This window comes from Pseudopodoces humilis, chromosome 7 (genome assembly GCF_049639895.1).
Source record: "Pseudopodoces humilis isolate 2021_Gansu_Grassland_sample_001 chromosome 7, ASM4963989v1, whole genome shotgun sequence".
Taxonomy (NCBI): domain Eukaryota; kingdom Metazoa; phylum Chordata; class Aves; order Passeriformes; family Paridae; genus Pseudopodoces; species Pseudopodoces humilis.
In genome coordinates, this window is record NC_142206.1 from 7401775 (window position 1) to 7429085 (window position 27311).

At 38.2% G+C, this 27311-nt stretch overlaps 1 protein-coding gene and 1 non-coding gene across 2 annotated transcripts in view; both read left to right on the forward strand.

The window, feature by feature from the left end:
- The window catches only part of PDE3B (phosphodiesterase 3B), an 82043-nt gene that overhangs the window by 11285 nt on the left and 43447 nt on the right, over window positions 1-27311 (forward strand). The gene's annotated exons all lie outside the window — the stretch shown is intronic.
- LOC148183958 (U2 spliceosomal RNA) lies at window positions 18687-18874 on the forward strand. The gene has a single exon (XR_015773043.1). It is a non-coding gene; the product is annotated as a U2 spliceosomal RNA (small nuclear RNA).

A 27311-nucleotide genomic window follows, 5' to 3' on the forward strand; every position in this document is an offset into this window, starting at 1 on the left:
CTCCTTTCTAAAGATTTGTAAGTCTTCCATGCTTGCCTTAACACTTGTTCTAGTAGGAAGCTCCCTAGAGTCAGCAGAGCACTTAAGCTCTCAAGTGGAAAAGAACATGTGTTTTGCAGTGTTTAAGGATTGAGATTATAGTCCTTACTTGTTTAAAAATTCACAGAGCTTAATGTAATTTATAACTTTAACAAGCATTAACAGTCTTGAATACATTCCTAGAGCTGTGTTTCTTTCACCTGTCTGGTGATGGATAGGTTTGGTGTGCCTTCGGGAGCCACTTTTTAATTTTTAACTATTTGGGTCTTTGAAAGTACAAGGAAAATAATTTTCCAGGAGATTAACGTTCAAAAGTAAATTGCTTATTTGCTTGTAATTTTTTTAAATATAATTTTTCTTTCTTTGTCCTTGTCTTTACCTTTTCTTCATTTACAATAATTTGAATGCCTCTTCCTACTAGTGTGTTCTTTCTTTGTTGTAAGATCAGTACCATAATTTGGTCCAAAATTACAAGTGTCTGTTTCAGAAGAGAAATGAAAATGTTCTGACTCAAAATACTTTACTTTTTTTGCTTAGAAACCTAGCAATGAAATTATTGTTTAAAAAAATTGTGGAATATTTTGGAGTTAAATATTTATTTGGAGTCACAGCATTAAAATGTTTCTACAATCTATTACTTGCAACTGTCCATTACTGAGAAGTTATACACAATTCAACTACATTCAAGATGCTGCATACATTTATTTTTTACAGTCATGCATGCCTTCTCTTTTACCTTGATACTGTGTTTTATTGTGCAGTTCTTTGTTCATTTTGCTATTTTAGTTCTGCAAGGCACTCACTGATCTGCTTCCTTCTCTGTAAGTGCAACTGCAAATTTATTTGTCAGATCTGAGCTCTCAAGATGTGGCCTTTGATGGCTGGGAGCTTATTCCTTGCTGCCCAAAGAGCATCTGCATGTGTTCAGTCATTTCAGAACTCAAAACAATCCCCTGTTTGTTTAATTCTTGGATGGAGGGGACAAAGGTTTTCTAGCTTGGTTTGGTGGTTTTGGGTGCTTTTTTTTTTTGTTTTTTTTAAGAAGACTAAACCTTTAGACATCTTGTTTATGATTTGCCTCACTCTCTCCTATTGTAAGCGAGCAAGGAGGGAGAAATAGGGGTAATACTGACCCAAGGGCTGCAGTTGTAGCAAGAGAAGCTGGCTGACTAATGATAATATGGAGTGAGCCGTGCCTCAAAAAATAAATACTGAACATCTTCCTCCCTTCACTTCACCGTTAAAAACGGAGATAAAGACTCAGAGGATTTGTGTTTGTCATTGTACTTCCCTGCAGGGTTTGAGAGCTACAGGAAAGCTTGGCCTGATCTGCATGGTACTGACAATGAATTTAGTTGAAGTGTTTCGTTCTGATTACAGCTTGGCTTGTAACAGGATCAGTGGGAGCAGAGGAATATTTTTTGTCCTGATACCTTGAGCTTTATTTACCTCCATTAGGCTAACACATTGAAGTGGATTTTCACAGAACTTTTCTTTCTTTTTAAAGAAATTTTTAACTTTATCTCCAGTATCTGAGTAATACTTTTGTTCAGCATATCTGTTAGATTTCCAGCTGTGTCCCAGGTCTGTCTTTTTCTTCCCATCAGCTCTGATTCACTCCCTAAAATGTTCTGCAGTGGTACCCCTGCAGACTTCAGTAAGAGGGGTAAGCCAAGAAAAAACTGAGTTGAAAAGAACAGCTAGTTCCCTGCCTTTCTCTTGTTATGAGCATCATTTGGGATGTCACCTAGCTTGGTGACCAGAGCTGTATTTTTCTTCTTGTGTCCCAGAGTGCAGAGCTGAGAGAAAACTACACTGTGATGGCAGATTCCATAGTCAGTGGATTGTTATAAGCAATTCTGAGGATTGTAAAAGTAACTAAGTCAGTAGTATTTGGATAGATTTCCAACCCTTGTAGAGGCTTTTGTTCACATTTGTATATAAATGTCTTTTAGTGCCCTCTGACAGAACTTGAACGTGGATGTTCTTCCACCTGGTTCCAATCCACTCACCTAAAAACTCATTTTATCAAAGGTATCCTCAGTGACCATTTTATGTTTTAGTTTTGGAGAACTTGTCTAAACCTTGGATCCCATGAGCTGAAGCCATCATGTGGCTCATCACTTTTCTCAGGGCTCCATAATCCACTGCTGAATACAGTTAGGGTGGGAATCTTCTGTAGCTTGCTAGCCAGTGCTGGTTTGCTTCCTTCCCCTGTAGAGACATTAGGGTTCCTCAACATGCCTTGTGCCATCCCAGGTTTTCTGCTTATCATTGCCTCCTCATCCCTGAGGCTGCTTGGTCTCATTCTGGAGTTTCCATAATCGCATACCACACTACTTCCTTTATGTTTTTCCTGAGCTGGCTTTCCGTTCAGTTGAGGAAAATTATCTATGGGTAAAGAAAACATTTATTTCTGTTTTTCTTCTGCCTTCCTACAAACCATGTGGGTACTGTAGCACAGAGGAATAACATAAGAGGAATGCAGGTGAACGGGAAGAAGCTAAGAAGTGATGCAGAGAAAAATCTCTGTTAATAGAGTAGAAAAGCCATGGGTATGATTTCCATCCATACAGATGGAAACATCTGTATTTTGAGAAATACACCACTGAGATTCTAGACAATAGTTAATTGCTGACTAAACCAGAACATTGATCATGTTGTGTTAACTTTTTTGGTTTCTTCTTTTCTACAGAAGTACAGGTGACAGTACATAAATCCATGTCCCTCTTGGGAGGTTTATTTCAGGCTGCTCTCTTTCCCTGGGCTTTTTAGCCCAAAACTCGTTATTTTATATTTTGGAATATTGTTACATTATGATACTGGATTCGAGCAGGAGGGCTTCCCAAGGAAAAGGAGAAATATAGTGTATTAGAAAGAGTGAGAGTGCCAGTTAGGGAATTCAGGATGTTTTCCATCTCCTTGCAGAGCGGTCCTGGCGTGATGCAGACTGGCCCCTGAGTGAGTAAGCTTTGAGGAAAGGAATTCTGAGAAGCCCCTGCCATTGCCTCCTGCCTGCACCTTCACATTTTTGATGGCCAGCTCTCTTTGGTGCTCAGGAAGCTGCTGTGACAGGTTGTTCTGGCTGGCTGTCATCCATTTCAGAATGCTCGAGGGGGATTTCCCATTTGCAAGTACAAGGAGGAAATCACTCCGTGAAAGGGGGAGACTTTTTCACCACTAAATTTCATGTGCATTTTTCCTTGGCAAAGAATTGCCCAGAACTTTTAACATCAACAACAACAATAATTAATTTTGTCTCACCTTTTTGCTTGCTTTGTGGCCCACAAGCATTCCCACAGTACAGAGAAACAGCCGGGTTTTACACCGGATAAGCACTGATGTCAGCACAGAAAAGGTCTGTGCTGAAAATAGTTTGTTTCATGTTTATTCATGTCCTGAAATGACCAAATTCAAGTTCGCATGTAAGAAGTAAACTGTAAAATAATCTAATTTTTGTGTGTTCAATATATTGCCAGAAAGGCCAGCATTTATTCTTTTTTATAATTTTTTTTCCCCAGGATCTGCAATTTCTCTGCACACTGATGAGATCCATGCTCTCTATATTTTTTCAGATCAGACTGTGATTATTTTTTTATTATTATTCCTTGGTATATATACTGTTTTTTAATACATATTTAAAATAAGTTGGTTGCTTACACATGAGCATACAGCTACTTATAAATGAGTCTACATCTAGGGGAATTGAAGGAGAAGCAGATTGATAGATAATCTTGATATTTGTATTTAGTTTACTTTAAGTATAGTGTAATATCAGGAAAATTCTGTAGCTATTAAGATCAGAAATATGAAATGTTTCAAAAAATAAGAAAATGCATAACTCATTGTTTTATGTAAAGTCTGCAGGCGACTAATTTTTTTTAAATTTAATTAGCGGCCGAAACTTTCAGTGGTGCAAGTAGAAATTACGAATTAAAAGATAATTTAAAATTAAAATAATACAAATTTTTTTTAAAGTTTCTTTCTCATCTTTTCCTTCCCAATTAAGAGTAGAAAAGGCAGCGTTGCCAAGCTTTGAGAAAAATTCAAAGGTCTGCGCAAAGCCTGGCTGTACAAAGTTATTCGGAGCCGGGCTGGGTGGAGAGATGGAAGTGAAGGGTTAAGCTGAGCGTTTCTCTGGCTGCTGAGTGAAACAGGATGCAGTGAGTGCATTGTCAGACTGCTGGTGTGAGTGCAAACAGATGAGGAAATGCTGGATCAGGCACTTCAGCAACTCGGGCTGTTTCCACGGAAACCGCTTGCGTCACACTCGCCAGCAATTAGCTTACAGTTCTTTTATTTTTGATAGTGTTGCAAGCCGAGCTCGCCTCTCACAAAGGGAAACACTGGCTCCATCTCAATCCCTCTCCGCTTCTGGCTGCGGCCACGGCGCTCCGGAGAATCTGCGGAGCGCTGCTTGCGGGAGTTTTTCAATTTATTTTCCACTTTCCGTGCTGCTCCTGTTTCAGCTGAGCTCGGTTCTCAAAAATGTAAAATCACGTTTTTGTGATCTGCGTGAAAGGGACCTTCCCTAGCCGCCAAAATTAAGCGCTCTGCAAGTTTCACCAACATTTTGGGTACCTTTTGCAGCAATTAACCTGAAGTGCGCTGCATATTAAAATATACTTTTCAAAATTAATGTTACCAGAGGCTTAACCTCTAAAGCAAGGGATTTTTTTCCTAAATCCTTTTTTCCTTTGTTGATTAAAATTCAGTTATCTCCAGTGGTTACCTAGCCACTGATATAAAACAGTTAGTGTTGAAAGCAGTGTGTGTTTTATCTCAGAAAATCATCCTATCTTCTGTATTTCACTTAAAAACTGTAAACAAATTTACACTAACTGGCTTAATATTGATGTATATTGTTAGTATGGGTATTGCCTCGTGGCTAGCTATGGCTGGGTTTTTTAGGGAAAAAATCACACAGTGACCAACAGGTTAAACCAGAAATATTTGTGTTTTTATTTTTCCATGGATTTGTTGCATAGGCAAACACACAAATTAACTTAGATTTTAACAAAATGGAATTATAGTACATAGCTGAAGGCCAGAGTTGTTAAAACATACAGGTTAATAGAGAATACACATGTTCCTCAGTTGGTGCAATGCTTTAAAAGTCAATATAATTTGAATGTTTGAATATTTGGATTTTTAAATTATTTTCGGAGATTTTAATCCTTATTAAAAGCATAAAGGAAAAAAGAGAAACCAAACAAACCACTGAACCTTCCCAGTTTTGAGCCCTCTTTTCCTCTCTCCTTCCCCCCCAAACCCTTGGATACAAGGTTTAGAATGAGTATCTTCATTTCTGCACACTTATGATAAATTGCCTTGGCTGTAAGAGTCTGGCAGCCCATATTCTTGGGGCATTTTTTGGACTTCAGGCCAGTGTCATTTATGGTTAGCTGGTCACTGGGGTTGCATTCCAAATGGTGATCACTGTCTGTGTGGCCTGGGACCTTTGTACAGGTTTTTCTCCAGTTGCATTTTACTTAAATTAAAAATAAATAAATAAAATTGTGTGGAGGCGGCTAAAACACCAGGGGTTTATTGGCCATTAAAAAGGAAGAGCACCTTTTTTTGCTGATATTTCAGAGTAGTTTGGCTGCCTTGCCCAGCCTCACTAAGACATTGCATGTGGTCACTGCTTGGTAAGGGCTCTATTTGGTGCGTGTTTGTATTGGCTCTGCTGCAAGATGTGAAGTTTTACTGCTGAAGTCAGTGGGTATTGGGACTTAAATCTGGGTGATCAATAAAGAGCTCATGTAGGTGTTAACAAAGCAAGATGTGGAAATCACAATTTTGAATTTTGTCCTTCACTTTCTTTGCCCCTTGAATTCTGGACAGTAAAATGGAGGCTTTGGTGTCATCACGTGTCATCCCTGTTGGGTTCGATTACGTCCTGTAATTCTGCCAATTTTTAAGGGCAATTCCTGCAAATTATGCAGTACATCAGGCATATTGGATATTTAGTTTAGTTTAGTATTTTAGCCCTGTAAGCCTCGTCAGTTTTCCTTCGATGAAGGAAATGGGAGTTACATGATCACATACTTATGTTTCTGCATAACTTTTAATATTATTTAATTATCCGTATTTGATCTTCATTCTGGCACTTGTTAGCTGTTTTCAAAGTGCTTTTATGAGCTGACAATACTCAGTTGTTGTTTTGTGGATTCTCAGCCAGACTGTTTGGTATACATGCATGTTTCAAAAGATAAGTCTGTAATAACAGATGGAACTGGATGCTACTTGGCTATTTCATCTTTCAGGCATTGCAGTAAGAGACTGCATGTTTTTCAGCAAAATCAGTGATGTTTTGTCCAATTCCTGGGGAAACATTTGGTTTATATCTGTCAGTGTCATGACAAGTCAACTTGTCTCATACTGTTTGTTCTGTAACAGAACCAGAGAAGTGGGTGCTATGAAAGAAAAGGGATTAAGGTCTCTAACATCTCCTTCTGATTGTGATTTTTACAAATCAACAAAGTGGTTTTGCAACTCTTATGCACTATTTTGTAGAAAATTCCACTGAAAACATGAAGAAAGTGACTGACAGTCTTCTGGGGGTTTTTTGGGTTTTTTTGAAGTGTGTGAAGCTAAAATGGCCAGCAGTCAGATCACCTTGCATGGAAAGTTCTGTGCATCAGGAATGTTTCCGTGCTTTCCTGAGCAGCACAAAGGGATGTTTTCTTTGTTTAGTGTCCTCATCTTATTCCTAAATGGCTATCAGAATCCCTTAAATGGGCTTTTAAAAATTATTAGTATTAGTATTCCCATTGTCTAATTTAATAACTTTCTTCCAGGTCTTTTTATTTTCAAACTATCTTTGCCAGGAATATTTTTTTGTTTCCATGTAATCATTAAGACCAACAGAGGAAATTATGTAGATATATTTCTGTTCTCCAGCCCCTTTCTCCTGATATTAAATCTTCCTCTTTCTTATGAATAAGAAGTTTCTCTACGTCTGCACCCTTGAACATCACAACTTCAGCCTGTGGTAAACCTGTCATTGGGCTTCTTTGTTTGGTTTGGATTTTCAGAGGTTAAAAGCTAGGGGGAATAACAGAGGCATGCCACAGCCATCTCTAAGTTTTCTTGGCATGTCACAGGTTTTCCTTTACTATTTTGTGATTTTCACAGTTTATTTATTTGCTGTGTCCAAGTAACTAACTTGTTCCCAGTTTCTTCAGTGTTAGGCTTCCTCCCAATGTCTTTGGTGTCCACACAGAATTTGAGTCCTTAACAAATCCATAGAATGTGACAGTTAGCTCTGTGTTCCACAGGATTTTAGCACGTTTCTATTTCTCATTGCTCTAGATTACAGTTGCAGATGATTTTTCTCAGTCTTCATATTGCTCTACAGTTTCCTTCTGGGATAGTAATTTTATAAGCATTTTTCACTTAAGTGTTATCCTTTGTCTATTTTGCTCATTTAGAGGAAATGTTTTTGTTAAGATGCACACTGGAGGCCAAGACTTCAATGACTTTTAAAATCAAGTGATTTAGTGCTATCAGTAACTTTTCTGTACCTTCTTCCTTTCTTCCCACCCTCCTCCATTTATTTACTTTTTAAAAATTGGAATGCTGACCTCCTGTATTTGCTATATTCTATTTTCCCACCCAAGTCTTCCTCATTGTTCCTTCACATACTGGTGGGATTTTTCTTTGGGTGGGTTTATTTTTGGTTGTTTGTTTTTTTTTTTCTCGTAATAGCAGCAGCACCAAGTAAAATGTGTGGTGCAACAGCAGGTTTTGTTGGCTGGGAGGTACAATTGCAGCACAAGTCTTGATTAAAATTATGAGTTCTGAGGTCAAAGCATATTTTTTTTGATGCTGAGAACTATGTCCAATTTAGATTTAGTTTCTATATAGCCACAAAAAGTGAGTTTTTTTATATTGACCTTTGGACATACAGTTTCTAATCTGAACACCTCTACCCAAATATTCCAATTCCCTGAATGCTTTATGGCACTAACAGGGAGAGGAGTGGTCCTTCCCAGCCCTGTCTGCTCATTCCTGCCCTGGCACCATCCCCCATTGTGCTGACACAAGCATTCATGAGACTACACAGCGAACTAAATTGGGGAACTAATCCGTGTTAAAAGTAATCAGTTCTTTTTTGTAGCTCCTTGCCACGTGTCTGTGTAGAGGCTTTTGCTGCAGAAGGGAGGGAGTGACCCAGGGATGGGAAGGAGCAGCAGAGGGAGGGCAGGGCTGCAGCTTTATTGTGGCCATGCCAAGTTGTGCTGATTTAGGAGAACTAATGGCACTGCCGTGTAAAATGTGGATGTGTTTAGAACTTCCCAATAAATCAGTCAAAAGAGCATCCCCTCGTGCACAAAAGCCTCTATATTCTTTTTCCACATCTTCAGTGAGCCATATATTCTGTGCTGTTTGTTTGATGTAAAGGAACAAAGCACTTCAGAGTTGGATGGCTGAAATGTGGCAAACAGGTAGTTAAAATGAAGCAGGCAGATATGGTACCATGCTTGCAACACACACCAAGTTTCCACAAAGGCTTTGAATGGAAAGGTGCAATTTAGATATTTAAGTGGGACTTGTCCATAAATGGAGCAGAGGGTTTGTCTGAAGAACAATTTAAGATTATATGGTCACAGACAGAATCATACTGCATTGGTGCATCAGTACAGAATGAGCTGGTAAAGGGCACTTGTGAATTAGGCTCTTCCAAACACCAGAATATTTGGCACCCTTTTAAAACAGTGCTTTAATACTGTTCTGTTTATGTGAAAATTCTTCACTGATGTTGGAGCGAAATAAAACGAAAACTTTATAAAACTGTAACAACACTTCTGTGAGTCACCTTCTGCGTCTTGGCCTCTCGTCAGTTCATCATGCTTCCATCTACGGGACTGAATGTGTAACGTGGTAGTGAAGAAAAGCTCTTACCTGGGAGTGCAGAAGTGGAAATCCTCTCATGCTGAGGCAGCAAGTGTCTGTCCCTCTGATGTTTCTGGGTGATGATTTTTCTGACATTTGTGGGTACCTGAAGTTCCAGTAAGTTGCTGCTTCAGGAAGTCAGGAAGCTTCTATCCAGCTCGTTGTAGTAATCCTCCAGCTCCTAATTTTCACATTGCCAAAAATTCCCATCCGTGACAGCAGGAAATAGGAAAATATGATGAAAATGTCAGTTTCTCATTAATATTTCAAGCCCAGACTGAATTTCATGGGACAAATAGTTCCTATGACTTTGTCCCTTCCAGTTCCTTTGTTCCCTCCAGTTTGCAATTTTCCATGATGTGGAACTGGGCAATCCAATTGTGTATCTCTTACTGCTTCTATAATAACTCCTAGTATGTTCATTTTGTAGTGTTATCTGCTTATCTGTTCAGTCTGCCACCCCTTCAGTAGAATCACCAGTGTAAGATTCATTAAACCACCAAGACAATCTTTTGCAGAAGGGATTGGGAGCAGAGATAGAAGCACCATGTGTCTCATTTCAGCTTTTGAACAAGTTCAGCTGCTGAGGACTAGACAGAAATGACTTTAGGTATCTGTTTCTTTTGTGAACTTTTTGTGTTTTCTTCTACTGTCTGTTCAAGGTTTGTGATCAAAGAGAAAATCGTGTGAAAACATCTGTGGCCCTGCTGTTTGGAGCTGTTAGCCCTATTCCTTTATGAAATCTGAAACATTAAATCTTGCATTGTGCAACTAATGATGCATTCCTAGCACAAGGACTGTTACTTATCACCTTATTATTATTATTATTATCTTTTAAAATAATTCTCAGGAAGATAAGGAAGAAATTTGCTCTTGATTAAATTCCCATTTTTTAAACAAAAGCACTAACAAAAATGTTGATTACATAAATGAAGACAAAGATCAAACTCAAACCTGTGAGAACTGAGAGGGAAGTGAAAAATAAACTGGAAAGAAAGCTTTAATCACATAAAGAGGAAACTTTAGAAGCCTGAGGTTTGTAAGTAAAGCCTAATGTCAAGCTGAATTCAGTCAATCATTTTTGATCTTCCATATAAATTATTCTTAGCCAGAAGATGGAGTTAGAACACTTTAATTTTATAATGTCAAATAAGCAATTTTTAGGGCTTTATCTATTTGATAGTGATTATTCATGGTGATGTATTCTAGACAACGTGGTGTGAAGTATGAAGGATGTGCAGGGTCCTCTGTCACCAGAATTCCCAGAATATCAGAGAACCATGGAATGGAAGATCATCTCATTCTATCCCCCCACCATGGGCAGGGACATCTTCCACTAGACCAGGGTACCCAGAGCCCCATCCAGCCTGGCACTGAGCACTGCCAGGGATGTGTTCTCTAAGACCTTAGTATGGCTTGTTGGCAGAAATACACCGAGGAGCTGAAATAGAAAAAAGACTTTTCAACTGAAAACATGATTAGAAATATTTTGTAAGAAATAGTTGAGCAGAATTATTCACTGACTGAGGCAGTTTGGCAAGAGTCATCCACAATAATGACTGTAAAGATCTATAAATGACCCTATAATATCTCAAGGAAAGGGGCACAGTGGCTCCTCTTTGAGGTGGCCCTAAACCAGCTGTATGTAATGCTGCTAATGGCACACTATACTGTGAAATCTGCTCAGGAGACTGGGTGGGCATGGGTGGATATTTTATGCTGAATTCCATTCTGCCATTAATCTTTCTGATAAATTAAATATTTGGAAAAGTAGCCCACAAGACTTTAAATATTTTGCCAAATCTCCTCGTTGTGGCTGACAAACTATCAAAAGTTGGATGCTCTGTGAATTTAGCCGATGTTTCCTGTAAATGCTCAGTGCCATCAGGGATAAAACCCCAGGCCAGACCAGGCAATTGTAATCTGATTTCCCTGCTTTATTTTTTAAACCTTACTGTCTGGCGGCCTCAAGTAAAAAATCTGTCTTTCTTATATATTACAGGCTTGGTTCTCAATGCAAGTGTCCTGTGTGCAGATTTTAAGTAATTAATTAGCTTGGTTACAGCCCTGTGTGAGTTGAGGAGAAGTAAATCTTTTATCTATTGATCAGAAACAAGCACCAAACAGAAATGATTTCAGAGTACCTTAAGTGTTTGCTTTGGTATTTAATATATAGCTTGATTTATGAGATGACTACAGATTTATTTGTTTTGTTAAAATGCTAAAGAAAAGCTATCATAGATTTGTATTTTAAGGTTTCATTATGTAAAGAAGAGTTTTAGTCTCTCTTGGAACACTTGTAAAGGATTCATATTTTGACAAAATGCTTAAAGACAATACTTTCAGAAGGCAATATTTTGTCAGAAAATTTCAACTAAGTATTCAAAATGTTTCAAATTTTCAATATGCAAATTAAGAATAGTGACATGATAATTAATGCCGTTCATTCTACAGCTTCTTTAAGTTCTTTGTGTAGCTTGATTTGTTTTATTTGACTGAAGAATTGCTGCATTCTGCTGTGCTGGTTACTTGGTAATGATTGTTAGAACATTTACTTTGAAGCTTGATTTAGAAAAATCTCCTTATGCCCCAAAATTTAAAAATTTTGTAAAAGGAAAAAAATAAAATTAGAATGTCCAACATTCACAGAAGATGCCTGCCTTCCCCACCCCATTTTCAGATCTGTTTGTTTAATGACTGAACCATTTTGATGCTTAAATATTGTAAAGTTCCCTATATATTCACACTGCATTCTCAGTGAGGTCTCTTGAACTTCAAGAGAGCTACACAACTTTTTATGTTATTAAAATTGCAAATGTCAAAAATATAATTAAAAATTATTGAAATGAGATAACAGCTTTTGCATTTTGACATTTAAACCATGCTGCTTAGTATTCTTCCTAGTTTGATAACAGATGTGAACTGTACAGAATGTCTTTCTTTAAGCAGTTGTAATCACTTTTAGTAACCATTTATACACACTGAGAAACTGCATTTTCTAGTTTGCAAAGTAGTTGCTTATTTTCTGTGGCCTGAGGCAATTAATTAAACTGTTTCAGTGTGAAAGTGGGAGTCAACATTGTTTAAACATAGTAACGTGACTCAGTCTTATGGCGTTAATAAACCTGAAGTTTTCTGCATCAGTGTTTTCAACCACCAATATAGATTTTTTTTTTCATTGAAGAGAAATTATTTGAATGGTTTTATTCAGCACTTCTTTTATAGGTAGTTTTTTCTAGTCTTAACCAACTTGTTTTTGGGAGCTCTTAAGTTTCCTCTGAACATCTTTCAAGATTGAATCTTCTGAACTTGCACTGGTTCTCTCAAGAAGCTAAATCATAAATATGCCGCCATAAAATTAATGATACAAGACAAAAAGTCTTGAAGAAATAATTTCCTATTTCCTACTTTATTTTCCTGTTAAATTCCAATATAAGACATTGTCCTGTCAGGTTACAACAACCCCCTGCAGCACTACAGGCTGGGGGAAGAGTGTCTGGAGAAGTGTCTGTCAGAAAAGGAGCTGGGGGTGCTGCTGACAGCAGCTGGACATGAGCCAGCAGTGCCCAGGTGGCCAAGACAGCCAAGGGCTGGCCAGGATCAGCAATAGTGTGGCCAGCAGGGCCAGGGTAGGGATTGTCCCCTGTGCTGGGCACTGGTGAGGCCACACCTGGAGTGCTGTGCCCAGCTCTGGGCCCCTCAGTTTAGGAAGGACATTGAGGGGCTGCAGTGAGTCCAGAGAAGGGAACAGAGCTGGGGAAGGGTCTGGAGCACAAGTCCTGTGAGGAGCAGCTGAGGGAGCTGGGGGTGTTCAGCCTGGAGAAAAGGAGGCTCAGGATCACTCTGTATCTGCCTAAAAGGACATGGTAGCCAGGTGGGGCTCCATCTCTTCTTCTGGCAGCCAGCAATGAGAGGAGATGGCCAAGTTGCCCCAGGAAAGTTTTAGATTGGACATTAGGAAAAATATTTTCATGAGCAGGGTTGTAAAGTTTTGGAACAGGCTGCCCAGGGGAACAGTGTAGTCATCATCCCTGGAAGTGTTCAAAAACCTGTGGGTAGGCTACTTGAGGACATGGTTTAATGGTGAACATGGTGGTAGTGCTAAACCTAGTTGGACTTGATGATCCTAAAGTTCTTTCCCATCCTCAAAAATTCTATGATTCTGTAATTGTATCTGGACTTGCTAAAGAATTTTTGTTCCCTTACCACAGATGTTTGTTTCCCAGGTTGTCTCTGAAGTAGCTGTTCTGACCTTTTTGTATATACTTCTCTAGGGTAATTTATTTGGGATATAGCCCTCGATTTAATCGAGACCTTAATGTAAATGTAAACAAATGTATATATCAACACATAGTGTATGTGTGCATGCATTGTAGTTTAATTCAAATACCTCTCTGTCATGCAGTCATTCATAAAATCATAAAAGGGTTTGGGTTTGGAAGGGACCTTAATGTTTTACTTCCACCTGCCTGCCATGGGCAGGGATGCCTTCCACTGGACCAGGCTGCTCAGGGCCCCATCCAGTGTGGCCTTGAATGCTTCCAGCTTCTCTGGGCAACCTGTTCCAGTGCCTCATCACCCTCACAGTAAAGAATTTCTTCCAAATATCTAATCTAAACCTGCTCTCTCTCACTTTGAAACCATTTTCCCCTGTCCTGTCACTACAGTGCCTGGTGGAGTCCTTCCCTGGCTTTCCTGTAGGTCCCTTTCAGGTACTGGAAAGTTGCTATGAGGTCTTCATGCAGCCTTGTCTTATCCAGGCTGAACAGCCTCAACTTTGTCAGCCTGAAGTATTCATCCTTAGAATCTTTGAAATCGTTACTTATTTCAGTGAAATTTGACAGAGGATAAACATCTGGCTCCAAGTTGCCAGGTAATCCAGTTGTAAGACAAAACTTCTAAGGATTTCATCATTTGTGGTCCTCACAGAGGCACTTACCCTTTTACTGAAAAAGTGTTTATTGTCCCAGTACTCCTAGTTGAGATGTTTATTCAAATTTTGGGAAGATGCTCTTTTATGTAGTGCAACATGACAGTGTATTTCCTTTTATGTTTTAAGGACTTAATTTGTTGCTCCTCAGTCTTTACCAGTTATGGAAACGAGCTGTCAAGCAATGACAGCACCAATATAAATGAAATGTTGACTTATTTTTTGGCTAATTTTTTTTTTATGCTCTGTGCCTTTGTTGCAGAGACTACAAGTTTTTCAGTGCAGTAGGCTACTGGATAGAAATGGCAATGGCCCTTCTTTGGAGGATGAGCTTGAACAAGTTTTGATCTGCCATGATTCACTGCTGCTGCTGGGATGTGAGGGAAAATTGTCCCACTGGTATTTTATTTTGTGTTGTACCTATTCAGAAATTAGAGGATAAGTCACAGTCTGTTCTTGTGGAGCCCTGAGTAGTGAAATGGACAGCAGGTAAAAGGAGGAAGCAAAGAAGCTTGCTTTTCAAGCAAAAGATGAGTTTCCATAGAACTTTTTTCACTAAATGACCAGAAAACATGAAGATTTATTAGCATTGATTATCACTCATTTTCCTCAATCTTTTCTGATGCTCAGAGTTATTTTTGCCCCACATTAAGACATGGAACTTATGTGCTTGTGAAGAATGTTTCTCATTATAGCTCCAAGTTCACATTTTGCTTGCAGATAAGACATTTTTTGTTTATAGTTTATTACATTGCTCATAGGCATGTGTCATCTGTTTAGGCAGTGAGGTGATGTTTTTGTTTGTTTTAAAATTAACTAGCTAACATTTACAAAGGAGAGGGTGAAGAAGGGGAAAAGACACGTACTTAAAACTTGGCCATTTCCAAGACCAGTTATTAGAACAACAAAATAATTCCTCCAGTAAGTCTTACCTCTTTGTGGGTCACAAAGCTGCCATTGTGGGAGCATAATTCTGACTAGAATTTTGTGTAGTGTGTGCTTAGTGCACAGGCTGCATTTTTTGGTAACAACTGGACATTTGTTTCTCGCTCTTTCCTTCCTATCCCAAGTCATATTGAAAAGATTATCCAGGTGGCTTCTGAAAGTTTCTATTTGGGAGGTTTCCCAGCAGTGGGACTTGGGGGAACAGAATCTCCTGCTGCCACTGTCCATGGAAGCACGGTTGGAACTGTGCTCTAGCCCCTGAAAATTCTCACAGGACAGTTTGAACAGCAAGTTGTTCCCTTCAGCGCCCTGATTGGTTCCAGACACAGCAGCAGAAAAGTGATGCTTTGTTCTCCAAGGGTGGCAATGGCAATGCCATTTTCAGCTGTCATGATGAGAGGTGTGATGGGAAGTAAATTCAGAATTCTGGAAAAGTTGACTTTAGAGCCCAGGTACAGGCATATAAATCACAAAGCAAGCTGAGGCGATTTCAGAATTATATCTGAATCAATAAGGTATTCCTGAGTTTAGCAGAGCAGTTTTTTTTCTTCAGATCTTTCTGCTTCCAGTTAAACTACTTAGACCTTTGGATGGTGTTGAAATGTTTCAGTTTGGGATCATAATGATATATTCTTGGTCCAAATTACCTCTGGGCTTTATCCAGAGACAATATTCTTTAGGGGTACGTTGGAATCACCCCTAAACTGGAATCAGAGCTTTCTCCCATTCCTGATAGAATACCAAAAAATACTGAGATGAATAAAATCAGTCATTATCTACTTCAGATCAAGTTGGTTTTACTTGCTCCTTTTGCTTATCTTGGTTTTAGAGAGTTGTTAAAACTCTTTGCATGCCAGGAACTAACTATTTAAAAAGAGAGGTTTACCCCTGTTTATTGCCTTTTCTATAGTTTTTCCACTTTCTATATGGATGGTGGGGTTTATTTTTTTGAGAAGTGAAGGGGGAATGTCCCTGGTTTTGATCACTTCCATTTGATATAACATATATTCCACTTAGCCTTCCTAAATTTAAGGTAATGATTATATTAGGCAGACTGTGTTCTCTTTCTGTACATTTTTTTTGTTTTGCTTTGTTTTTGTTTGGGTTTTTTTGTTTAGTTTTTATTTTCTTTATTGGAGCTCTCAGGTCTGAGTAAATAATTACAGTTCAGGGGTTGAGAAGGACTGTTGAATGTGGGGTTTCATATTGGATATCTGTCAAAAGAATATGAAAATAAGCATTCTGGGTTTTGTGATATTGACTCAAATTATTCCGTGTTCCTCTCTGCAGTGTCCTTTTTTTGACCACTCAAGTTTTAGCTTCTTCCTTCATGTTTTCTCAGAGCCAGCAGGAGGACTGTGAGGACACAGGATACAGACTCCCTCTGTAATGATGTCTAACATTACAGTACATTCCTATTAGGCCCAGCTCTGATGAGAAAACTGCTTCATTTCCATGGACTGGAGCTGGAGGGTGCTTTACTAGAGGTATCATATTTCTATCTAGCACTTTAAATGCCATTTTTTAAACTTGTATAGAGGATGCAATTTTTTTTTCCTTTATTCAATAGATTTTCAGAAGTGATTAGAAACTTTATAGAATGTTGTTATAGAGTGGAAGGTATCAGGCTACTTGTAAATGACACTGGACTAATAAGTAAGCCTGTTCATAGAGTTTTCACACATATTTATTCAAAATTAAAATTCCATAATTGTAAAGATTGGATCTTTGCATCTGTGTAATTTTATGTTGTTTATTCTTCAGGGTGATCTAAATATTTTTTCTACTGAACTATTTAAAATACACCACTTCTGAGTTCCTTAAATACTAGACTTCCTAAACAGCTGACTACTTAGAAAATAGTGATGGGATGATTATTTCTATTGGTACAGGTTGTTTTGTGACATCTTTTGTTTTCTTGCTGTGGGAACAACAGGGCTTTGTCCCTGTAAACAGTTACCCAATAAAGTTGTTACTGGATTTGAATTTTCATTTACAGATTATACAGAAGTCAAAGAAGCTCAAAGCTTACATTTCAAACTGACAAAAATGACAACTACTTTTTTTTTTTTTTTTTTCTTTTTCTTTTTTTTTCTGGGCAGAGTGAAAACCTTACCATTGAAAATATAAAAAATAAATCTATTGCTCTAGGTATTCACCAAAAGATATTTGAGCAGATAAAACGTCTCTGAAAGCCCCGTGAGTTTTTCAAGGAGCTCTTTTGCAGTTTACATTTATAAATTTGTATCTCCTTTTCCCAGAGCTCTGGTGAGCCCTGCAGACTTCATTCTTTTTCAATTGTAAACATAGTTTCGGTACTACCACTTTTGCACCAAACGCGGTTCCTAAGCGACTGCTGACGTCAGTTGGTGCAGCACAAGAAGGTTTGTGTGTTTATCTGCTGTGGGCAGACTCTTAGAAAAGACGAAAGTATGTAACTAGATTAGACCAAAGAGATTACTGCTTTAAATAAGCATACATACTGTTTGCAATGCCTTGCTCCCCTTTTTTTTTTTTTTTAATGTATTTTATTTTGATTAGCAGTTGTATCTCCTGTTGCATATGCCACAGTATCTCGTTTGCAGGGGATGATAAGGAGGGTATATATTCTCTTTGCTATTGCTTTAAAGGGGCAGCTGCTTTCCTTCTTTTCTGCAGCACAGTTACAGTGAGAATTTAAAAGGAGAGTGTGTCATAGCATGAAGCTTTCACATACCTGATCTCGAGGTTAGAAACAGAGCTGTTAGAAATGAAAGCAGGCTTACAATTTCCAGTTTAAGTGAAACATATTTACTTAGAGATTTTTGGCCAGAGTCTATACATTTGGAAAAACTGGAATGATACTCTTGGAATGTTTTACTGCATGCCTTTGTGTCAAATAGAGTTGGAGTGGAGCTGGCTAAAATACCTTGCTGTATTTTTTTTTTTGTACTTGAATATACTTGCAGCACACCCACAATGAATCAAAATTACCTGTAGCAAAAACTCTTTGTCTGAAAATATTTTTATTAAAGTAGTAGGACTGCAGTCATGCTAGGTCAAAAAGTGTTTTTGTCGTAGTAGTACTGAATGGCATAATAGGGCAGGAAGAAAAACAATAAGCATAGAATCTCCTCTTCAGGTAGAATAAAAGGAAGAATAGAAGCAGCAACTTTCAGAACTAAATAAAAGACAAGTGCAAGTGCTCCAAATAAACTTAAATCAGATTAAAATAATAATAAAAAAAAGTGCCTGTGGGACATAGGATCTTAGCAAGCATAAAGGTGAAAAGGTCAGGCTAAAAAAAGGTCTGGTTTGAATGTGTCTGTGGTGATAGTCCTGCCCATCTTGAAGTTCCCATCCATCTTTTACTTGTCCTGTACTGTTATATTGTGCTATCCTCTTGCCTTGAGGACTCCATGGCTGGAGACTGCACAGCTTCTCTGGGCATTCTGCTGCACCTTGTCTCCCTGCTTGTGTGCCCTCATAGTGAGACCTTTTTTCCCTGGCCTCTAGACTGAGCTCTTGTTTCAGCATTGCCTCACAACTTCACCCTCTGCACCACAGAGTACAGCCTGGCTTTGTTGTTGTGATGGCCTCCTGGTAGACACTAGCAGAACTTTTGTCCCCAAAGCCAAAAATCCATTGATTCTCCAGCCTGGAGGAGCCCAGCTCCCGCAGCCTCTCCTCACAGGGTAGGTTCTCTGCTCCCTTTAACCACATTCTTAATACCAGATATTTTTTCAGCTTTCAATAGCAAGGGCAGACTTAGAAAAAGACATTTGATTCAGTAAACTGCTCTTAAACAAATGGTGATGTTACTTGTGATTTTCATTAGTATTAAAACATAAAAATACCTCAGACTAAGAGTTCATTTATCTTAATATTCTGTCTCTAATCTCTGATCCTTGTCTAAGGTCAAGTTTAACATCTGTTCATAACAGTTAAATATCTTCTACATCCTTGACTTGAAGATGTCATATTAAACAGACTTTTGGGGCCAAAGGGTGTATTAGAACTTTTTCTGTCTGTCCAATGCATCTGCCTGCTACTGCAGTGTCTCTAGAAGCAGCACACCAAGGGAAAAATCAATAAAAACTATAATCACAAGTTGCTGCTTATCATCTTCCCGTCCATTGCAAGGGCTAATGTGCAATTAAGTGCATTAAAAGTCATGGGGGAAAAGAAAGTAGCTGTAATCAGAAGCCAATGGAAGGATAAAAATATGATCACATATGATACTCTTCTTTCTTTTCTCCCATAGCACCTTCCTACACTCTCCCAGCTTTCACCTGTTTTCAGCTCAGGGGACTTTCTGGTGTGGTTTAGTTCTTTAGTTGTGAGTGCTGTTCAGTCTCCTTTTCAATGTATGGACCTTTCCTCCTTTGTCCAGTTTTCCTTGAACTTATTTGAACTCTTTGCATCCTTTGATAAAGCAGGTTACTTCCTACCTGCTGGGGAAGAACTGTCCCTTTCTGGTTTGGGCTGGCTAGTTTCTAGCCCATGCTAGTGGAATCTGGTTCCTGTGCTGTAAAAAAGTGCTCTAAATGTGTTTAACTTTCTGCTGACCAGTTCCTTGGGCAGAACTTGCAACAATCACGAGTTCACTGTAGTAATGTGCACGACAGCTAGCAGTGGTAATAACTGATTGATTTAAAAATTGCTTTAAGGTGCTTCAGAAGCCCTCTTGACACTGCAAAACTCATGAGATTTTATATTTGGAGTATAATTATTGCAGTAATACACAGGTTTTCTGTTTCCTGGAGGTTGGGAACTATTTGCCATTAGGATTTTTTTATTGCAGGCTGATGCAACTCAAAGTTCTGCCCAATGATAGCAGATATTCTTGTGGAAAACCCCTGGACACAAAAGAAGAGCAGAAAAATCCACCCACAGAGCTAACCATGCTGTTACATTGGTTTCCTTTTGCAGGGGAATGTTGTTGATTTGGTGTTGTGAGATCAGTTGGAATTACCTCAACTGTCTTTACATAATTCCTGAGAAGTGGGTGCACCTTGGACATAGAGTCTTGAGTTTTTGCAAGCATTTATTCTGCTCTTGTTCACAGACAGCAAATTTTTGAAGATTTTGTGATGAAATGGATTATTCAAAAAGTTATGCTTTCATTGTCACTGAGTTCAAAAAGCAGTTGCAGCAGATCCCAAGATACAGGTCTATAGACAGAAAAGGTCACTGGTGCCTTGTTCATTTTTATGACTTGTGATCTTTTAATACTCCAGTTTCAAAATGTTGCTCTGGGATACTGTACAAAACAAATTTAAATTCTAAAATGATTTTTTTAAAATGAAGCTCTTTAATTTGTTAAACAGTTCAGGCAGTTACTGTAACCTCTTCTTGAATTAAGGGTATAAAATAGTAAAATTAAATTTTCAAAACACCTGTGACTTAACTGTAATTATTTTAAAATGAGACAAAGCAACAGGCTTTTATTATATTTCTTAATTGCAGTACAGCCTATAACGACCATTCTGGTCTCAGATTTCATAGTTACCATCCTGTATATTCTGTTAATTTGTGAAACTGTAACTGGGCTCCAATCCATAACCTGCTCTTTGTAGATTTATAATAGACAGACTGAGAAGTATTTGTTTCTAGATTTGCAAGAATACCCATGCTGACTCTTTATAACTTATTGATGACTTATTTGCTGGATTTTTATAATAAGGAAATAGAATAATTTGGGAAGATGTGTATGCTAGTATGAGATGCTGGAAATGAAATAATCTCCCACTGATAATTGGCTATCAGTGAGACTTTATTTTTGTTTGTATGAAGATTAAGAAAATACATATTTGTTCTCTGATCCTGTAAATGTCTTCTTCCTAGATTTCATATGACTTTTGCTTTTATTCCAGGTATAAGGTTGGGCAGCTATAAAGCTTTTGTCTTCAGAAACACCTTGAAAGGCTAGGAGACCTCAGCAGATACACCTTGGGTTTGGTTAGCATGTGTTGGACAATTAACAGAAAAGTTGGCTAATAGCGTGCATTTATAAAGTTACAAATCAAATATATTTGTACACAAGCACTGAAGATGATTTTGTTTTTCTCTGTATCCCAGAATAAACACTTCTGTGAGGGATAGATCACATATGGCCGCCAAAAATAGGGAAAGGTTTGTACCTACGCTAGATATGGCTGAAAGAATTAGTTTCAGCTCAGTGTGTTAGTGCCCAGTGTAGTCTTTGAGGTAAATCTGGACATGTAGGCTTTATTTTGTGATTTCCTTTTGTTGTATTCTTTTTTGGATCCAGCAGTTTTATGTGGTGTTTCTAGAGTGGATTCACAGCATATTTTCTGAAGTATTAGTTATTCTCTCTCTGCTCTTGGTAGCTTTGCCTCATTGCCTTATTCCAGAAACCGACTGTTCATCTTGGCCAAAAATTATTGGTTGTCTTCCGTGTTGTGTACATCAGCTGGTCCTGAACTATTTGGGATAACCAGTGGTTGTCTTCCTACTTTGGGTAACAGCAGTTGCAAAGGGAATTCCACCCCTGGTGTAAGAGCTTAACTGCTCATTAACATTTGGAGTTCTAACCCTGAGAGAAATGAGGCTTGAAATGGAACTTATCACAAGGGAAATAAAATTGGCAACTGCTCCAAGGTGAGACGGGGACACGGGATAACGTTTGTTCTTTCATAGAAAACATCTGCTATTGACACACGACGACTCTGTGACCCCTTGAGGTTCCTTTCAAGCAGAATTATCCTAGAAGACTATACCTGTTGGTGTGAAGTTTTGTGTAGACACAGCTAACTCGTGCAGGTACTGCTGAGGGCATGTTTGCAGTAGCACATAATTCTTCTCAGGCTGTGAATCCTGGGAAAGGAGCTGAGCAAATATTTAAGTATTGAGTCAATGTTGAACTCCAGCCACTCAGTGGCTACTGAGCTAGTACTGCCTGAGCGTTTTAGCTTACAGTTCTCTAGTTTTCTAGCATGCTCCTGCTAGCTTTATGAACGAACTGGAAACATCTCAGTACCTTTGATGACTGCTCATAACTCTCCTGTCACTGTAGAAATAGGCCATATTTCATTACATATCCCATCTTTCTGTTCATGGAATTAAAGTGGCAAAAATCAAGACTTATTTCTATTACCAGGACCTGGAACAGTCTGTTGTCTCATTGTGTTAGTGTAAACTTACCAGCACATATTAAATCTGTATTTTAGAAGGTGGTGGGAACAGAATAAATGTTTAGAGTTCTGAAAGAGGCATTTAAGGTGCCTATAACATTTTCTCGTTCTGTAGCACAGCAGTCACAGCAACTGTGTGTTCAAGTCACATTGTGCCTTTAAATGTCATTGAAACCTGAATACTTCTGATAACACAGCACAAACTTCTAGTTGCTCTGATGTTTACCTCAGCATTTTGATTAAATCTTGTGAATTTTGGAGGAAAATGTTCGTTCATATGCTTTAACTCTGTTGCAATGCCCTCTGACTGCAGTACTAGTTACCTTTAATGTCAATCACTGAATTCTTCAAAATTAAACCTCTTGTGGATGTTTTAAATTTAGTTCTCTTATCCCTATCCTGGTTTGAAACTTCTGTTGATTTTGGATGCTGCTCTTAAAGGTTGCTGAAGGAAGTCATGATAGAATGAGCTTTGAAGTATATTTTGCTGAGCAGCATAAATCTGTGCCTTCCTTTAAATGTCCCACATAGAACTATCAGAAATTTGCATCTCTTAAACTGGAGAAATAAGTGAGACCATATGATTCTTGTCCCTCACTACAGGGTATGTAATATAGAATGAATAAACTGCACACATGCAGCTTTTCACGGAAACCACCCCTGTGGCCCCCCTGCTTGCCACAAAACCTTGCCACACAAACAAAGGTCCTTGCTAGGTGTCATTCTCCTCCATCAGAAGGGGTTACTGACATCTCTTTGGGGCTTTTCATCAAAAAAATCAAAAAAGTTTTTTTGATGCTTGTTAATATCTTCATTATTATAAGGGTTGAAGCAGCTGTTTGATGGACTGGACCACTAAGAGATCATTACTAAACACTGCAACAGAAAATATATGCTTCTAAGGTCTGTAACAATTCCTCATTGCATCAGTAGTACACTAGATTCATGTTACAGGATTTAAAAAGTTGGATAGTCCTTTATGCCAGGCTTTATTCAGAAAGTTAGAAATTAAGTGTGATATTATGGGAAGAAATAACACTCTAGCATAGTTTGAGTCTGAACAAAACAAAGAACACTATTGCCATTTTTTACAAGTTGGCTTTCATGTGGGATTAAGAATAGCGAAAATCTCACAAGTCTCAAGAATCCAGATAATTATAAAATGTTGGAGGTTGAATGAGTTTGAGGTAATATCAATATTAATTTTACCTGAAGTTTTTTCTCCCCTCTGAGGTCTTGCATTTTGTGGTACCTTAAAAATTCTAAGACTACATGAATTAAACATGTATTTATGTAGATTGTGCAGATTTTGCATGAAGGTGGGGTGCTTGGATGAAATGTTTAGATAACATCAATGATTGTTTATTGGAGCAGCCAACCAGAAAAGGAAACACAACTGATAGCTTCTTCCTGAGGAATATATTTAGGATCTCCTTCAAAATAGTGATCAGAGAATATTTCTCTGATAGTAATGATTGTAGTGTCAATGATCATTCAGAATTCATGTTGGAGCAGTGGAAGGCAAAATATCTGTTACATCTGGGCTCAGAAACACTTTTAAAATAAAAGGGGAAAGTAAATGAAATAGAATCCCTGCAGGCAATATCTGGACTATTCCAACACATCATACTGGAAACTTGAGGCAGATGCATGCCATTTATCAGAACAAGATGTAAAGATAAAAAGACAAATGCCATGATTAAAGAGGATGCTAAAAAGGGCTCATAGGAAAAAGTAAGTATTCTTAAAATAATTGCATTAAGAACAGACAAAATAAATGTAATAGTTCAAGGCAGATCAAAAATAATCTGGCAATCAACTTGTAGAAAATATATTTAAAAATATATATTTTTATATATATTTTATAAAATATTATATATAAAATATATTATATATAAAAATATTAATGTACAATAGTATTTGTACAAATACTATTAGAAACTTGGAGCCTCCTAGAATGCCTATGGGACTAGCAGGCTCACATAAAGAGAAGGAGCCATCCACACAAGATGAGGCCAGAGCAGGTAAAGAAAATATTCTTTTTGAAGAAGTTCATGGTGGGAGAATCTGGAGAAAATGCCTATGCTGGAAGCTTACAGGCAATGTTTTAGAGGCTTTAAGTCAAATGTAAGTGTTGCAAAATACATTTGCCAGCAGAAGAGCAGCAAACTCTCAGATCCAGATAATGCAAGTCCAAGGTTCTCAAGACACTTGAGGAAAAACCACCCAAACTTATGAATGTAATGTTCAGCTTTTTACTTAAATTTGATTAGGTCCCTGTTGACTGCAAGTTGGCCAATGCAAGCAATTTAATGAAAGTTTCCAAGAAAGCTCTAAAGAGCTGTTGGCCAATAATTATGACTTTCATAGCAGGGAAACTGGTAGAAATCATAACAAATGTTAAATGACTCACTTCAGAGAAAGATGTTTTGGGGCAGAGTCAACACTGCTTTTGTAAGTCTTGCATCAAACAAGCTTGTGAGAATTTTTTGAAGGAAGTGCAAGTTTGTAGATAATGAAGATCCATCTGCTACAGTCTGCTTGGATTTCTAAAAGATTGTGCACCTTCCACTTTGTCACCTGAATTACCAGTTATCAGGAATTTGAGGAGCTGGAAGAATGTGGTTTGATTGGAATGCCAAAAACAGGGGCAAGAATTACAGGATATACAGTAGGTACAGGAGTTGCTTTCACTTTATGCATTTTGTTAATAGGAATGCATGGAGTCCCTCTTGAACAACTCAAAACACAAGCTTGTAAAGCTCATTTTTAAATAATGCCATGGATCACGGAAACATAAAACCTGGGCTGAACATAGATGTACTTGAGTAAATGTTTGTATGGTTTGTTTTTTAGCTCTGCACATAGGAGATCACATTTGTTGGATTAGATAAAGGATTCTGAAGTGAAGTCAAGCTTCTGTTAAGCCTGTCTAGCCAAAATTGATTAGTAAATTGATTTCTAAATTACAATCTAATTTGTCTTTGCCTCCCTTTTCCAAACAGAAAGCTACTAAATTGACACACAGGCTAAACTTACCTTTCTATTTCTTTCTTTTACCTTCATTGGTTTGAATATTATCTCAAAGTCTTCTGTTGTAGGACAAGACTGGAAGTTGAAGAGAAATGGCCTTTAAGGCAAGGATGTGTGGGGTGTTGTCTTTCTGAAATTCTGCTCTCAGCTCTATTTTTTAAAATGGGTTTTTTTTTTGCATATGATCCATTTTCTTTTATCTTTATAGCAGAGTACCTGGGGACTTAATCACAATGTGTATGATCTGATCTGAAGTGGACTTGGCCTGCAGTTTCTTCTCTGAGCTTGGGCTGTGCCCCAGAACTGAACAGTTTCCTCTGTGCTTTGTCTCTCCCTTGCCTTGTCTTGCCTGATTTGATTGCAGTAGGGATAAGAACGGGATGTGGGTGTGGAGAAGAAAATAAGTCCAAAGTTTTGGCAAGCAGAGGGGAAGAAGTTGGGATTGAAGGAGAGGAGTCTCAAATGGTGGTTTGAGCTTGAATGAGGGTGGGATAATTTTATGTCTGGAGTAATGAGATTGACATACTAGACAAGGTGGTTTTGGTGAGAGGCTCGGGAAGTAAACAGCTGGAGATATCTGAAGAATGAAAGCGGAATAAGGAGGGATGGGGTGGGTCTGGGTTAATGCTGAATGGATGAGGCTATAAAATCTTATATTTGAGCCTGTTGAGGAACATTAGGAACCTGGATGACACCATCTCCCTCTGAGAAAGGCTCTCGGTGCTCTCCAATACTCATCCGAAAAAGAAGCCCTAACCTGACTTCTGCCATTCCCTGCTCCAATGGGACAAATCTGTTGGCTTGTCACTCTATCAGTGTGATGACAAATGGTGGAATTCTAGAGTTTTGGTGTGCTTTGAGAACAATTAGGAAATTGCAATAAAAAAAGTTAAAATAGGCTGTGTTTCTGAAAGATGAAAAAAATTAAATAATGCTGGAAATAAAAATGTCTATTATTTTGCCACTTCTAAATATATAATTCCACACACCTCTTCTGTCCCCCTTTTCCCTCCAAATACTGAAATTTGTGGTACATCATGGTAAGCAATGAAAGATTTTATTTTGTTTTGTTTTGTTTTCTTGCTGTAGTTCCCAGTTCTGTGACCACAAGTAAGTGTAAAGAATTGAGTTAGAGATCAGAAAAAAAAGAAGAGATGGACTTCATCGTGAAACAGTTAAACATTGGAGAACTGAATTTTATTCTGACTTTGTCACCAAAATTTCTTTGTGTGTGTGAGATCCTTGGCCTTCCTCTAAAATGTTGTTATTCCCAAGTGGTTCCTAGTTGTCTGTGTGTGTTTCAGTTTTGTTATTTGTTAGGTTTGAGCTTTGTGACTGTGGATCTGTTTTGCAGTAACAGGAACCATTCCTTGCTGTAACTGAAGTCCATCAATCCTACTTTGAGTGGCTGAAGTCTAAGTTGTGGTGAAAGAAACTGAACATTCAGTTAGGCATCCAAATTTAGCAAGATTTCTTTTTTAATCTGAGGTACTGATGAGTAAAGTGCTGCAATATTTGGCAAGCATTTTGTTACTTACTTTGTAAGAATGTGTGTGACTATTCAGGTGTTATCAGGGGAGGCACTATACCAAAAGCAGAGGAAGTGAAAAGAAAAATGGCTGAGCAGCTTTCAAGTGTAGTCAGCAATTTCGGGGCTGTACCCTGAACAATCAAGCAGCAGAGTACCCTGCTCTTTCTGTGGGCCTGATCTCTTGTTTTTCAAGTGTGACAACTCACACTTGCTATAATCCTTGCGGGCAGACAAAATTCCTGTCCCATTTGCCCGTCTGCAAGTCCCTTAGAACAAAGTCTGAATGTTCTGACACTGAGAGTGCTCGTTTCTTCTTCTATTTGGACACACACATTAGCATGATGTTTCCCAAACATAATCAGTGCATCGAAGTGGAGGCTACCTTCTGTGACTGAGAACTTCAGAGATGCATTTTCTCCATGGGATTTTGACAAACGCTTTCCAGTTGCTGGAGTAAGTGATGATGAGCTACTCGCACGCATCACCAAAAAGGAATGTGACAGCTCATTAATTGTTCTGCTGCAACAGAACAAGTTCTGTCAGTCATGAATCGAAATCTTTGTTAATAACACATCAGCCAGCACGTGGCAGTGGTACTGTGATTCTAAAACATTAACTGTAACATTTTTAGTGTCTAGAGCAAAGTCAGTGCTGCTAATATAATTTTATTTATTAAACTTTATTAAATACACACACATATATATATATATATATTTTATGCCATCTAGATTGGACTGTATAGGGGATTTTTATATATTTCAATTCAAATATTGGAGTTTTAAGTGCAGTAAAGCAT